The sequence below is a fragment of the Squalius cephalus genome, assembly GCF_949319135.1.
Source record: "Squalius cephalus genome assembly, chromosome: 3".
NCBI classification, from domain to species: Eukaryota; Metazoa; Chordata; class Actinopteri; order Cypriniformes; family Leuciscidae; genus Squalius; species Squalius cephalus.
Window position 1 is genome coordinate 18,544,141 of NC_137124.1, and position 15,749 is coordinate 18,559,889.

Sequence of the window (15,749 nt, forward strand, 5' to 3'; positions counted from 1 at the left end):
GTTTTTGTTTTGATGGGCGTCGGGAGCCGCCCATAGAGGGGGGGCTATGTCACGGTTTGGGTTTTGTTTATTGTTCCTGGTTCTTGTCTGTCATGTGATCCCCTGTTCTAGTCATGTGATCTTGCCTTGTGTTCCCCTGTCTGTTGTCATTTTGTCATTGGTTGATTGTTTAAATGTTCACAGGTGTCCCTTGTCTCGTCATTAGTCCAGTATGTATTTAAGCCCTGTGTCTAGTTCAGTCTTTGTGAGTTCTTGATGTTGTTAAGTGGATGTTGGTTGTTCTGTTCCTGAGTCCTGTTCCCCGTTCCTGTATTTGAGTTTGTAAGTCTGGAGTTTGTTAAATAAAGTGAGCTGCATTTGGATCCTGCTTCCTCCATGTTTCAACCGAATCACAACAGTAAATATGACATTTACTTATATCTTTATACTTTTATTGAGTGTCATTTCCAGTCAAGCTGTACTTTTGTCTATGCAAAAATTTTAAATATTGTGTGAAATATTATATAATTTTGTGCTTTTAGGATGCATAAAATGCTAGTTATGAAATTACCCATAGCAAGAGAAAGGAGTCTACCATTTTCCCCCCAATTTTTTTTAAATGTCATTTGTTTAGCAAAGAGCATCGGCCACTTGAACTGTCCTCTGCATACCTGCAGTATATCTGGACAGTTGACAGCTTACTATCAGAAGGTATTTGGACATGACACATGGGAATTTATCTTCACCTAACACTACCTTCACCTTATTTCATCTGGTTTACATAACAGAATGCCAGTGGCCACATTTTTAGAGTTGGCTCAATCCCTGTGGTCAGACTGAGGGGGAGAGGCAGAGAGATAAAGAAAGCTTTCAAAAATGAGGCAGGGTTAAAGTTTACAATGTGGAGTGTTGCTTGCCAAAACCTAATGGCTTGATGTATGCCCTGCAGCGCTCAGATGCAGGACGGTACCCGTCTCCTCCAAGCACTGCACATGTTGTGTCTTTATAAATCGTGAAAATGGACTACCTCGACACGTGATGATATGCACTGCTCGATATACTATCAGTATCAGCTTACCAACACACTTTACCTGTCTCGCCCTCAGGGTGGAGAAGGTAGCTCTACCTGGTTGTATTCACAGCATGTGGATGTCAATTAATAATGCCTTTTAACATTTTCATTCCCTGCTCCCCACCCTCAGTGCTTGACCTTTCCTGAAGCCCTTTACTTTGCTGCCTTTTTAATAGCTCCTGCCAGGAATGATATCAGAGCTGGAAGGTTAGAGCCGCAAATGCAATACAAAAGAGCAACAAAAGACAGGAAGAAGAGAGGAGCTGATAACCAAGAGGTCTACAAAGAGGTAAATGTGGCCACGCACACGCATACACACACACACACACACACACACACACACACACACACACACACACACACACACACACACACACACACACACACACACACACACACACACACACACACACACACTCACTCACACACACTGCTATCTTTGCTTCAATATTTTGATGGAAATAATAATGGATGGAGTAATTGTTCCACAAAACCTTATTGCTCTTATTGCTCATCATGGAGTAAAGCGGCTTACATTTGGATGTTGCTCATCTGTATTAAGGTCTATCACAGATTATTGGAATTGTGAAAGATCATTTCTGACTCACCGAACCTGATAAATGCAGACTTACCTCATTTACGCAAATGCTCTCTACTTTACTGAATAAAAATGCCTTTTATGAGTAAAAACCCCAGCACTAGTGATAATGTAGAAGTCTAAAGCCATCTAAAGCACTGAAGTTTGAGCCACATGGTTGTATCTTGTGTTGTGCCCTTCAGCCATATTAATTATTCTCAAATCAGCATTTGTCAAGTCATATCCTTATAGTGGACAGCACTATTAACAAATTTCATTAACTAAATTGTCTATGTTGTTGACATGTTTGCAGAAGAATCACCATGCCTTGTCTTGTGATGACGTCAGGAGCTGTAAATAACTTGAATTCTCTCACTGTGATCTGTCATTCTCCCCACAGGCGACAGGGAGAATTGTACATTATTTAATAGTGACCTCTGGCTGTAGTCACATCAGCTCTGGAAATCATGGGTTTTTTTCACTGAGTAAATAGTTTCAAATCAAGCCTGGCAGCATGCTGATGAGGTTCTTCACATGTGTGCATTGTGTGATGGATTTATAAGTCATCTCTTTTAAAACATAATGAGTTTTATTGTTAATGAGATTTACAGCTTTATTGTTGTTTACAGGAAGATTTTGAAAAAAGTAGAGAAACATTATGATGTAATTTGAATAAAAAATATTTATTATTCAGCATTATTTCTTCTAATAATCAATCAGTGATTAGTCACTAATTATATAAGCAAACTTGTGACTTGTAAACTCTGTGCAAAAGGTCATGTTCTTGCTTGCTTTGAAGCTCAAGATGCTCTTGGATCATATTTAGATCATGCTGGAGAACATGAACATCAGAGTTTTAAACAGACATATAGAGTTCATGTCAGTTTGAGTGCAATAAACATCCCCATTTCATTAGTAGTCTCTGACTTTTTGGACCCCACTGTATGTTTTGCAGTTGAGGTGTTGTTGGCTTTGAGCTCTGTCCCACCTCTGGTGAGGACGTCCTGTTTCCCAACGATCACTCCCTGCGCCCGCCTATCCAGACTCCCTGGTTTATTGTGCTTGACCGGATGTTTAAACCGTTGGATCTTACAGATTTCTCTGCCAATCTAAGTGGTTTTCATGCATGGTGCAGTCTAAAATGTGATGGTCTAGTCTCGTTGAAACTAGCCTGAGTCTTATCCCCATAACAACTGGCAACACATTATAGACGGGTCACTGCACAGAACTAGACCGCTCAGCATCGGAAGCATAAGTCATGGTTTGTCAAGTGATTCACTGAGGCCCTGGAGGGACAAAACACTATTTTTTACAAAAGTCCACAACTGCTGACATATATTTGGATTTTTTTTTTTTTTTTTTTGGACTCTGTAACTTTATTTCTGAATGGATTTACTTAGAAAAACAGTATAGCACCTTGCTAATATAAGACAGCGCAAGTTATCAATGTGGGCAGGCCATCTTGGTAGATCTTATTATGTTGGTCTACAAGTCAATTCAATCTATATGAACATAATGATCAAAGATGGGTCACATCACTGGGATCTTCCTGTTATGAATGACCTCCCACTTCCTTGCGTGCGACTATCGCAACAGGACATGAGTGGTCATTGACAGAATAGAAGGAAACGCAGAATGAGTGAACTTGAGAGTGTGGGAGAATAGAAGAAAGACATTTGGAAAACTAAATGCCTGTTCTGGGATTCGAGAGAGGCCCCATTTGACCCACATTTCCCTTATTACTATTTTATCTAAGCCAAATTCCCGTAACCTGAAAACTACAGATAACAAGCTGATAAAACTTTAATCATACAATATACAGAGACTATGATGCACTTCAAAAATATCAGAATAAAACATCAGTCAGTTTCGTGTTGCTTTAAATATACAACCACCAATGTCTTGCCAAAAATAGTGTGCTTTTATTTCCTAAATTTACATGCTGTTTCACTTTCAGAAGTTTATGGTTTAAATGCACTTTTGTAATGAACATTTATGATGGCCTGCCGAGGTCAGTGGGCTTCCAAAACAGAAAATAATGAAATAGCAAATTGGCATGCAGAACTTACAACACATTGGGCTTCAAACAGAAATATTTTTGCTAACAGAGCTATGGCTTATTATTAAATCATTCCCAGTTTTCCAGAAAAAAATGAAATTGAATAAATTTTAGATCATAAGTGATAATGTAGATTACATCCAACTATACAAGCAAGAAATCCCTGTGTTAGAGATACACTTTTCTGTGATTAAGGATGAAAAAAATGTAAATGATAAAAACAAAACAAAAACTATATTACACCATTGCATTCACATTCCTTTAGAGAACATTTACTACCTCATGCAATGCTGTTGTGATCAGCTTTGGTATGGTTAAGTTTTCAGTCCATAAAGGGAGAGGGGAAAAGTGAGGTTTTACTTTTGCTGTGAAGTGAATAAAAGGTTTACAGACTTGTGTTCCATGATTTTAAAAAATGTTCCTGCAGCTCAAACGTTTTCCTATAGCTCAAACAGTAGAGTTTGGTTTTCCCGGGCAATGCAACTGGAAGAATTGTACCTTGAATGCTGATTCCTTTGTGTTGCTTTGGTTAAAATGTGTCTGCCAAAAGTGTAAATGTAAAGACATGCCCAGCTATCTGACACAAAGGAATAAAACCTTGAATTATAGGTCCTAGATTAGGCTATATCAAAATATACAATAGTTTACAGAATAGCCTTTGGTTTACCATTATAGTGATTAAAAAACTGAAAACAGTGGGAGAGGTCACCAGTCACCATTTGGATGTACAACTAAATCAATATAAAATGATCCTGCAGAATAAAAGTGCATTACATTTATAGAAATAATATAGCTTAGTTAAGTACTGTGACCATTTGTCTATAGGAATCATCAAATCTTCAACATCCCCACGAAAAAAATGTTTGTACTCGTGCCCCTGAGCACAAAATCCCTCTGAAAATGTGTGTGCCATCACTGACTGAATAAAGGCTGAAATTGTCTGTGACAGGAAAGAATAAAGTAAAGAGTGCAACAGAGCCTTGTACCTGTAGTCACTGTCTATAAATTTAAGCCTCAGGGCTCAAGCGGAGCGTGTAATGATCTAGGTTGGGTCACCTTGCCTTGAAGCATTATTTATGCGGTTCTCTCAGGACCTCACAGAGCCCATCAGTCAGTTCGTACAGGTAGCACTGAGCGCTCACTTGAACGTCACAATCCATAGAGTCTGACTAGTCAAGAGTGATGCCACAGACTCATGTTCATTTTTATTTTCAGAAGAGAACACATATTTGTCTTTACATCTCAGAAATTGGAAGGTTGCTGGTTCAAGTCCCGAAAGGAGAAAGCCACGATGAACCATCAACAATCTTAACCCCAGGCTTTGTCTTTGTAAATGCTTAATTCTTGTTCTATTAGTTCTAAAATTACAATGTAATAAAATTAATAAAAGATTTTATTATATTGAAATATTTTTTACAATTCAATGCATCATATGGTAATGCAAAGGTCATGGGTTCAGTTCTCAGGGAATGCATGACATTATAAAATACTTTAAAAATCATGTAAGTTGCTTTGGAACTTACATTGTTGGAATATTTTAAAACTGCGTGCATGAAAATAGTTTAAACATTATAGTTTGAATATGAATGAATTATATGTTGGTTATTATATGTACTAATGATAATTAGTAATCACAATGCATCAGTTTACTTAGTAGATATTTTTAGGATTTTAAACTGCTGCTGGCTGCAAAAAAATCAGAAACTTTATTTGATGAACTGATGCTGAGGTACGTGCGCTAGTATCTCATATCTTAATGTTGTATATTTGGGGACTAGATGAGGAGCTGAGAAGCAATAGAAAAATGCAATTGCAGAGATTGTACATTCTTTATTAAGGAGAGACAATTTGGTCTTTAGTCTTTTCTGGACTTTATGATTTGCTGCACCAAATCTCACCTGCTGTTCATGAAATGTGACTCATCTGTCTACAGGTTCATAAAAATAAAATCAACAGTGTGAATATTTACTCTGAGAAAAAGACCATACCCATATGCTGAGTTTTTCACAAACCATGTACAAATATGCCTTAAGAGTTCGACACCTGCTAAGGTGGTCTAGGGGGTTGGGTCTTAACTAGAGATTGAATGACTTGATTTAGAGTCCACATTAGGCTATAGCTGCACGTTAAATCACTGTCAGTGATTTCCAACTGTGTCAATTTATATATAGGCCTATATAACATGATAGGATATAGGTAAAGCCTATAACATCCCCGTGATTTACAGGGCAATTCGTCACCATTATGTGGAATATGAAGAATTAATGACAGGAGGCGTGAAGGTCTAGTAGCCGCCCCTGGCCAATGTGCGTCTGAGCAGAATTACACAGAGAGCAGCAGTGAAGTGCTGAGTGGAGTCATGATTCAGTGCTGTCGAAAGGAATGAATAAACGGGGCGAAACATTCACAGAGCAATTGAATGAATCCTAAGGACGTTTTCACCCTCTTGGATAGCGGAGTTTGATTTAAGTTCGCCTGTCCTTAAACGCGAGGATATATCCACAAATCACGGTAGGTGTTTTAAACTGGACGCTGAGAGCATCAGATCTCTGTGGAGACGCGTGTGTATTTCTGAGGATCTGAAAGTTTCTTAGCGGCAGCATGTTTTGCGATGACATACAGGTGATAAACAACTACGTTTTTAATTTTTTAAGTTGTGTTGCTTTTGGCTGCCTTGCAACGAGTTGCATCTGCCAAATTTCACTCTAATAGCCTACTGTGAAAGAGAAGATCGTTTGAAGAAAACAGTTATTACTAAGGATTTTGTATTGGACGTGAAGTTTTGTTTTACTGTAGTTTAAATCGATGAACTTACTGTAAGGGAACATTTCACGTTGTCTCGTATCACATTGTTTGGAGAAGAATTACTGTAGGATTGTTTTCATGTTTAATCACATTACAGCTATCTGTTTGCATCGAACAAGGTGGGAGTGGCCACGTGATGTTTGGGTGTAACCAAGTCATTTGCAATCTTCTAGATGGAGCTATTTTGTTCTTTGGAAGGAAGGATGTGTTTGTGGCTGAAATGATTTGCAATCATAGTGGGAGCGAAGGTTTACTTCTGCCTTGGTTAACTATAATCACATTTGGCACTGGCAGCTGCCGCCAAACCTAATTTCATGTTGTGCATTTGAATTCAGACCAGCCATGTTTCTTCTTTTTGCTTATTTTCTGGTAAAGTTGGACAGATAATTTACAAAATCATCAGCAGGGATTTTAAGTTTATACCAAGTTTGTTTACTGCAATTTTAGAAGTGAAATATTTATTATATATTATACAAATTTCTTGTATAAAAGTGAGATTGAATACTGATGCCAAAAGAATATAATAAACAGTATGGTTTTGTGGAAGATGTAAGCTGGTTTGTTACTGGTGCAAGGTAGTCTTCCAGGTCTTAACCCATTTGATGAAAGTCTGCCTTTCCAGCTGGTAGTCACTGATTAATTATCTGGATCATCTTGGACCAGCTAATGGCCATACATGTTCAGCTTGATCCTACCACAGATCTAAAACAAGCTACCATCAGAAGTCTTACTCTAGCTGGCATATGTGATCTCATATCTGTACAGCTCAGCTACATTAGACTGTTATGAAATATTCAAGCATTAACTGTTGTATGACAATGATCATAATCCCTCTGAACAATTTTATTTATACAATTTACAATAGTCCTTTGTGATTGTTGCTTGACAGACTCTACAAACATGATCCCTGCTGTAAGCCATGTCACACTGTAGGATCTCAGTTGTCTTTAATGTCTATACGACATTCAACTTTAGTTAAAAACGGATGCACGCAAGAAAACTCGTTCAGAGTTTTATATTGTCAATCCGTGACTTGTTCAGTGACATTGAGATAGATGCGGGATAGAAATGATGGCTAGCAAAACAAAATGATCTCTAGCGTTAATTTTGCTCATGGCTTGTCTTGAAAAGAAAAATAGAAAAGACAATGTGTGTGGAGTTTGTTGTCACACTCATTGTGTCTTCAGGTTCTGTGCTCCTATTTTTTTTTTTTATTTGATGGTTGACGTAGGAGAAGCCACTACAGGACTGTGCCTCAAAACCTCTGACATGGCAGAATTTCATCAGAGGTAAAATTTAATCGCAATGGTCATTAATCAGCTGTCAGTGAACATGTCAAACTAGCGATCAAAGACTACAGATTTTAGCCTACGATCAGAGGAATCGTTTAGGATTTGCAAAACTAGACTCAGACGACCAAATCGTGGCCAAAGTCGTACAGTGTGCACCCAGCTTAACATTTTAAGGCAAAGTAATTATGTAATTGACCATTAAATCATCATTTAAAACCCATCATAAAAGATGATGTCCCATTTCTGCTGAACACACCCTACACAATTCCAGACACACATTCTTCAGTACTCTTAATACCTCTACAATATTTTGTCATTCATGAGACTTCTGTCACAAATCCCTGCTTCCAGAGATCCAGTGGCCATTTAAACTTAAGGTAGATGTCAGGAAAAAATCCCTTTTACAGCAGCAAGAGCCGTCATCCCCTTGATATCTATTGCTATTCATCCTCTGGCTTTAGTTAAATCAGGGAAAGCCACTTTAAAGAAGCAGTTGCACTAGGGAGGAGCTGATTGGCAGGTGAGGGGCTGATTTGGAGGCAGCGGGATTAGAGAAGTGTCTGAAAGAGAGAAGACGAGAAGCTCGGTCAGGACCTGATTCCCCTTCAGTGATTAAACCGATTAAATGCAGAGAAAAAGAGGGGTGTGGAAGGGTTGACGTGCCAACACAAAGACTTTTCTCGCTGTGTATATGCTGTTTACAGCATAAAACCTAATTCACATATTTCCATCAGAAACAATGGCGCTTTAAAAGGGGCTCAGACGGTTTAAGTCAATTATAAAAACTGTCAGTGTCGAAAGCTGTTGGGTTTAGTCGGGCTTCATGGCTGGCAGGGGGGCGAAGAAGAGCAGATCAGCACCGCAGGCGTAGCTCTCGAGTGACAGCCTATATCAGTATACCTGTGATGCTAGTTACTGTACGGAATAGGCTATACTGTCTTCTTTCTTTATCTTGTTTGCAAACATTCTGTTAATGCTGGTTTTCCTCTATGTCATATAATTGTGGTTAAATATCTGACTAAAAAGAACATAGCATTACTGAACTATAGTGGTAGGGTCTGTTATTTTGTATTCAAGATGATAAATAAAATATTGGGTAACTCTAACTCATAAAATATTTATTAAGGGATTATTAATCATGATGGGTGATACTGAGGAAGCATTTCTGACCACATAAAGTCAGCAGAATTGTACATCCTTCTTTTTATGTACTAAATGAAGAAATTATTTAGTATTGCAATTTCCCACATGGAAGTTCTCTTGTGTGTTGGATTAAGCTTTTTTTCTGGACCACTTAAAAGGGACAATCTGTAATTTACTCATCTTAATGTTGTTTTAAACCCGTGCGACTTGAAAGAAAGTTGACATTTGGTCAAATTAGAGCCTTAATCACCATTCATTTTCATTGGATCTGCATTATTCTAATGAAAGCGAATGGTGACTGAAGCTGTCATTCTATCTGACATCCCCTTTTGTGTTTCATTCACATCCATGTTTGGAACAATATAAGGATGTGTAAATGACAGAATTTTCATTTTCAAACATTCAAATGCTGGCCACCATGCTAGGGTTGAGCAAAATTTAGAATTTAAGAATTGGAAGTGGAATTTAATGAACTACAAATCAACAGAAATGTAACAGGTTATTGGCAACTGTTTTTCCTCTCTGGTCCATAAATTTGTCAAAAATAAAGTAGTGTATTTGAAAAATTAAGGACACATTTTTATAGAAACAGATTTATCTGTCTGCATGTAGGGCTTTTTTAAAATATTCCAGCAATGTTTTAAACTTTCAAACAAAGCTTTGTCAAGCCATCATTCAAAGTTTGTTTTGATGAGCCTTCTCTACACTTATTACAGTTATATTTCAGTGCATTTTAATATTCCTTTCTTACGATTCAAAGAGCAATTCTGCATCCTGTTTGCTTCCTCAATTTAAATTCAGGAATTTAATTGGAATTTAAAAGCATTCTCAACTGCACAACCCAGCACCATGCAACATGTCAGAACATATGCCCTTCCCACCAGGCCACGTCTCCAACAAAAAAGAGTTCCTTTGTCCGGGACTCCACCTGTGAGCATTTGTGAGGTTTCTTCCCCTGCCATGATCAATGGCGACCCAGGAGATCCCAGATTTCAGCTTGTAAAGGCTGTGCATTGAGGCCTCGTCTGGGCCCATCTAAAAAGCTTTTGAAGCTTCTGTATGTGGTTGAGAATGTGGATAAAGCGCACAGGTGTCTGTGTTCATTTCTACTTTCTGATGCGAGTCAGGGACCTGCACCATGTAGCGCAATGGCTAATTAGAAAGCAAAAGAGAGACACAATTTTATTTCACAATGAGGCAGTTCTGTCATTCCACGCCGCATGTATGTGTAGACTGGTGTCTTTGTGGGGAGTCACGGTGAAATGTCCAGGGACAAACAGAAGTCCCATCTGTTCCTGTTTTTCATCTGCAGTCAAAGCCTTGCTGCTTTCTCTATAGGCTTAACAGAGGCAAGTATTTGACTGCATTCAGTATTATACTTTTATAGGTACTTTTGTTCCAGAGATGTATGTATTATATAAAATGTATTTGTGTGTGTGTATATATATATATATATATATATATATATATATATATATATATATATATATATTAGGGCTGTCAAGCGATTAATCGCGATTAATCGCATCCAAAATAAAAGTTTGTGTTTACATAATATGTGTGTGTGTATGGAGTATAATTATTTTCTATATATAAATACACACACATGCATATATATTTAAGAAAAATGTGTAAAATATTTATATATAATATAAATTATATATAATATAAATATATATACACAGTATATACATGCAAATATTTCTTAAATATATACATGCATGTGTGTGTATTTATATATAGAAAATAATTATACACCGTACACACACATATATTATGTAAAAACAAACTTTTATTTTGGATGTGATTAATCGCGATTAATCGTTTGACAGCCCTAATATATATATATATATATATATATATATATATATACACACACACAAACAAATACATTTTATATAATACATACATCTCTGGAACAAAAGTAACACCTGAATGCAGTCAAATACTTGCCTCTGTTAAGCCTCTTGCCTCTCTCTCTCTCTCTCTCTCTCACATACTTACTGTGTACACACATACACACAAAGGACCTCAATGATATTTTACATCTGCTGTACACTCTTCTGCTTGTCAATCAAGCTTTGAAATGAATGTGGCTAGGCTGAAAGTCTTGTTTTATTTAAAAAAGGAAAAAGGACCATTAACTGCACATTCTGAAGTCAGTTGTTATGGTTCTTTGTTGATGTCTGCGGCATAATGAACAATGGCCAGGTGGTGCCAGAAAACCTTTCAAAAACACTTTGATAAGGCAGGATATTTAGCTTGTATTATCAGTAAGCCATATCCCTCCCTAATTATTTTCTCTGACAGACCTTTTTTGTTATGCACAAAATTAATTTCCAAGTGAAATGAGTTTTGTACATCAATGTACATCTCCCAAAGCTTAGAAGTAATAAACTTGGAATCACCATAGGCTTAACACTTGTGAGCTCACAAGCTGATAAGAAAACTAAAGATGAAAAACATCATATCATGGAATGCAGGTGTGCCACCATGGACCAGTGTGGAAATTCATACTGGTATTATTAACATGGATGGGAATGTGTTTTCTGTACAGTTTGTGTGTGTGTGTTTAGTTTACACTTTGACTTGGCTTTATCTGGTCCCTCTGGTTTCCTGAAAAAGACTCATATTTGCTACATTGTAGCGAATTTGCTACAATATGAAAATGGATGTTCATTTTTAGATTTACTAAAGAACCATGAACATTAACATTAATATTGTCAGTAGCCTGGGCTATTATGGCTCTCAGTATTTTTTTAGTGACGCATTGAAAGTTTTGGCTGAACAAATTAAAATATTTTTGGAAGGCCAAAATCATTGACTGGAAATTGAAATGAAAGACGATTCTGTTTCATTGGAGATATAAACAAGACTTTATTTTAAACCAAATATAATCCAAACTTTATATAAACCAAACTTTTATTTTGGTTTTGGTGTTTCAGGGAGGAAAAAATCTTTTTTGTGCATTGCTACTTCCTATTCTCACTGCTTCGCTTTATCACTAATCAGTCAGTTTCACAAATCGACACCATCAGTCTCTCCACAAACCTCTGCCCTGGCTCAGTAATGGTCCCAGTCTCCATAATTGTCCACTTTTATGTAACCTGGAAATTTGAACATGGCAGAACTCATGTTACCCCACAAGAATATTTCATCAGCAGCATATTTCAGTCTTTTTTTTTTTGCACACATGCCTTTTTATCTGCACTTGTTTTTGTTTGTCCATCATTGTTCTCAATATGCATATAGACATCTTGTTTATATCTCCAATGAAACAGAATCATCTTTAATTCCAATTTGGCTCCCCTTGTGGACTGAAGTGATGTTATAATTAAAAAATAGCAAATCCATGAACCATATGCTTGAAATAAAAGCAGAAAGAAGAGGATTAGGGGTGAGGAACTGCTTTCCACAATTCATTAGACATGCTGCTTTACTGCTGTTCACTGTCCTACTGTGCTCTAATAAAAACTGAAGAGATTAAGTTTTTGTTTGATATATTTTTGTTAATTCAATAATACTGAAGGATACCTAAGAACGTGGTGCTCTCACTCCATTTGACACATTTTTACTATGTTTAAATCCATTCTGCTGAATGATTTTCTTCTGAAGTCAGTGCAGAAAATGTGAAAAATGAGGTCTGTAATACTGTCACGGACTCAGCCGTACCATCAGCGCCAGATCCTGCAACTCCTTCGCTACATGTGCAAGACTTACCTGACTCCTTACCTGTGTTTCTGTCTGGCAATCTTCACCTTCTTCTGCCCCGCAACCATCCTCTTTAGTCCCACAGCTTCGGCTTCCTCTTCAGTCAGTTCACCTGCTGAAAGAAAAAAGAGACTATTAAATCAAGCTAAGTGACCTGCATGTATTCCATACAGTGCCTTACGTTCCTTTGTTGTCTGTTGGTGAAGTTTGCTTCAACAGACTCACTCATTCCGTTGTCTGTTCTTTCCCATCTGTGACAAATACCTGGACATTATCGACAGTAACTGTAATGGGAATTGTAAGTAGTGCTAAATAGTAATGGGATATGAATGTAAGAAGTCTCATTACTATGTTCAGAGGAGTGATATAAATGTTTTAATTGTTATTTATTTATTTGCACACAATATATCATTTTGCCTGTTCTGGGTTTGAGTTTGGTTTGAGTTAGTTTTGCACTGTTCCCAGTTCTGTTTCCTTTGTCTTTGTTCATCTGTTGCTATGGTTTTTATTTGCCCTTATGTGTTACACCTGGGTCTAGTTAATTATCTTGTTTAGTCCCTAGTGTTTTTCTGTGTATTTATAGCCCTGTGTTTGTTTCAGTCTTTGTCAGATCTTGTCATTATTACTGTGGTTGTTCTGCTTATCGTGTTTTTGTTTCCTTAGAACCTGATATATTTTTACCTGATTTATTTTGATTAAAAAAACTACTTGCAAATAGATCCAGCACTTTTATTTACATCTTCATTCAACCCCAGCATGACATATATAACAGCCCCCATTTGTACATTTATATTGGTTTGTATAGCCTTCAGTTTGCATACTGTTTGCAGCTGAACATTTGCCAAGTTGTTTTTTTAAGTAAAACGTTACACAATTTGTAGAAATAATTGACAAAATAATGAAACCGCTGCTAATTAAATCACAGCCTTTTGCTTTCAAAGGCCATATTGTGACTTTGATTTAGTTAATATTTTGATTCAAATGATTAGATTAATTGGTTTAACTGTGCAGTAGTTGGGCTATTTGGTTGGGGGAATGTAACTGCACCAGTCCTGCCAGAAGATGTTGGACATCTTTCTCCCTTTAAATCTTTGTATATTTTCATAAACCGATTTCAACAGCTGGCCCACAAGTTGATTGCCCCATAGGGAAAGCAAGGTCCTGGTGCTTTGACTTGTCCATCCTTGAATGTTTTTAAGTGTCTTTTATAATAGCACACCACCCACACTGAACCACTGCAGTATCCAGTGACTTCATGTCGAAGGAATTGTTGAGCCGGTCATTGTTATTGAAACATCCAAGACTGATGAACTTAATCGTCAGTATAGCAACTTGTGTTTTATTTGATCAAACATGCTGTTGAGTGGATTTAGTGAATGTAAAGAGCATTGTAGGGGTGTTATGTCTGAGGGAGGGGATGAAGAGAAGAACTGTGTGTATTAAGACCTCGCAGGTGTGTTAAGTTATAAAATATTACCTAGGTAAAATATACAAAAGATTTTAGGTATAAAGGTATAACAACTCAGCCATGCATTCCTTCATAGGTTTGGTATCCCATTCCTAATACAAAAAATGATCATATAAAAAGTAGGGCTGTCAAACGATTAATCGCGATTAATCGCATCCAAAATAAAAGTTTGTGTTTACATAATATATGTGTGTGTATGGAGTATAATTATTTTCTATATATAAATACACACACATGCATATATATTTAAGAAAAATGTGTTATTTATATATAAAATATTTATATATAATATAAATTATATATAATATAAATATATATATACAGTATATACATGCAAATATTTCTTAAATATATACATGCATGTGTGTGTATTTATATATAGAAAATAATTATACATACACACACATATATTATGTAAAAACAAACTTTTATTTTGGATGCGATTAATCGCGATTAATCGTTTGACAGCCATAAAAAAAAGAGAGACTAGTCTTTTCTACAGTAAAGCTGGACAAATGTTCAATGGCCTGATTCTGTGTCTCGTCAGGAGTGTTTCTCAAACAGTAAGCTTCAGTTGTGTATGGGACCCCAGGTACTGTATAGTAGCCGAATAGCTTTGTGCTATGGATAGGATGGAAGGATATGGGTCATGATTGATTCCCTTTGCCCCAGCCATACTGGAACGGACTCCAGAGACCGATAGAGAAGCCAGGCTCCTCAGTGTTTTTGCCATGTTCTTTGAAGGTACTGCACATAATTGAGTCCTTGGGGTATAGAGCTTGGCCTTCAGTGCTCTCCTTTCATGCCTAAGGTTTTCTCTGATAGCTGTCATCTGAAACAGCAGAAACTGAGCTTCTCAAAACCTGATCTGCATTTTACCATGTATTGCTCAGTGGGACTTGTATGGGAAAGGAAACCTTACAAGAAATATTGTGGTATCAGGTTTTTAAAAAAAAACTTTTCTCTACTATTTTTTCCTTCATTGAGGTCGACCTGACCAAGGACAACTCATTCCCAGAAAAACCTTTGGGAGGCCTTCCTTAAATGCTAGATATTTAAGCTTACGTTAAAGTGCAAACAGTTTCTAGTTGCAGAATAGTGACAGCTTGAATGTCCATCAGATCTGTCCATCAAATGACACTGAATTGTGCTGACGTAAAGCAAAGCACACGATGTGATTCCCAGTGCACATAATATGGGTAGGCTGCTAGTTATCTCATATATTTCTCTTTATCAGTGGAGGTAACTTTTACTTTTTGCACTTTTTGCAGTTAAGCTGGTCAGAGTGGCCCAGGAAGAGTCTAGAGATGAAGATGGAAAGCTGGAGGTGTTGGTTGATCCTAAACAGTGTTGTTATAGTGAACTAAAACTACTGACATATTTTATGAAATAAAAAAACTTAAATAAAATATAAATATTGGAAGAAAATACTTAAACTTAAAAAAAACTTGAATAAATATTGCATTGGCAAATAGCGGAAATAAATTTGATTTGAAATACTAAAATTAAAACTGAAATATAAAAATAAAGCTATATAGAAATTCACTGACAAAACCACATCTATAATAAAAATAAAAGCTAATTCAAATTATGAATAAATACTATAATAGTACATCAATAATACTAAAATAACATTGGTCTTG

At 36.7% G+C, this 15,749-nt stretch overlaps 1 protein-coding gene across 3 annotated transcripts in view; it reads left to right on the forward strand.

The window, feature by feature from the left end:
• Positions 1-5,995: 5,995 nt before the first annotated feature.
• tspan18a (tetraspanin 18a) overlaps positions 5,996-15,749 on the forward strand; it is a 28,659-nt gene continuing 18,905 nt past the window's right edge. For 2 of the 3 annotated variants that reach the window (XM_079867614.1, XM_079867615.1), the window contains exon 1: positions 5,996-6,198. The gene's annotated coding sequence lies outside the window, so the exon portion shown is untranslated. The remainder of the gene's footprint in view (positions 6,199-15,749) is intronic. The other variant, XM_079867616.1, reaches the window with a different exon arrangement.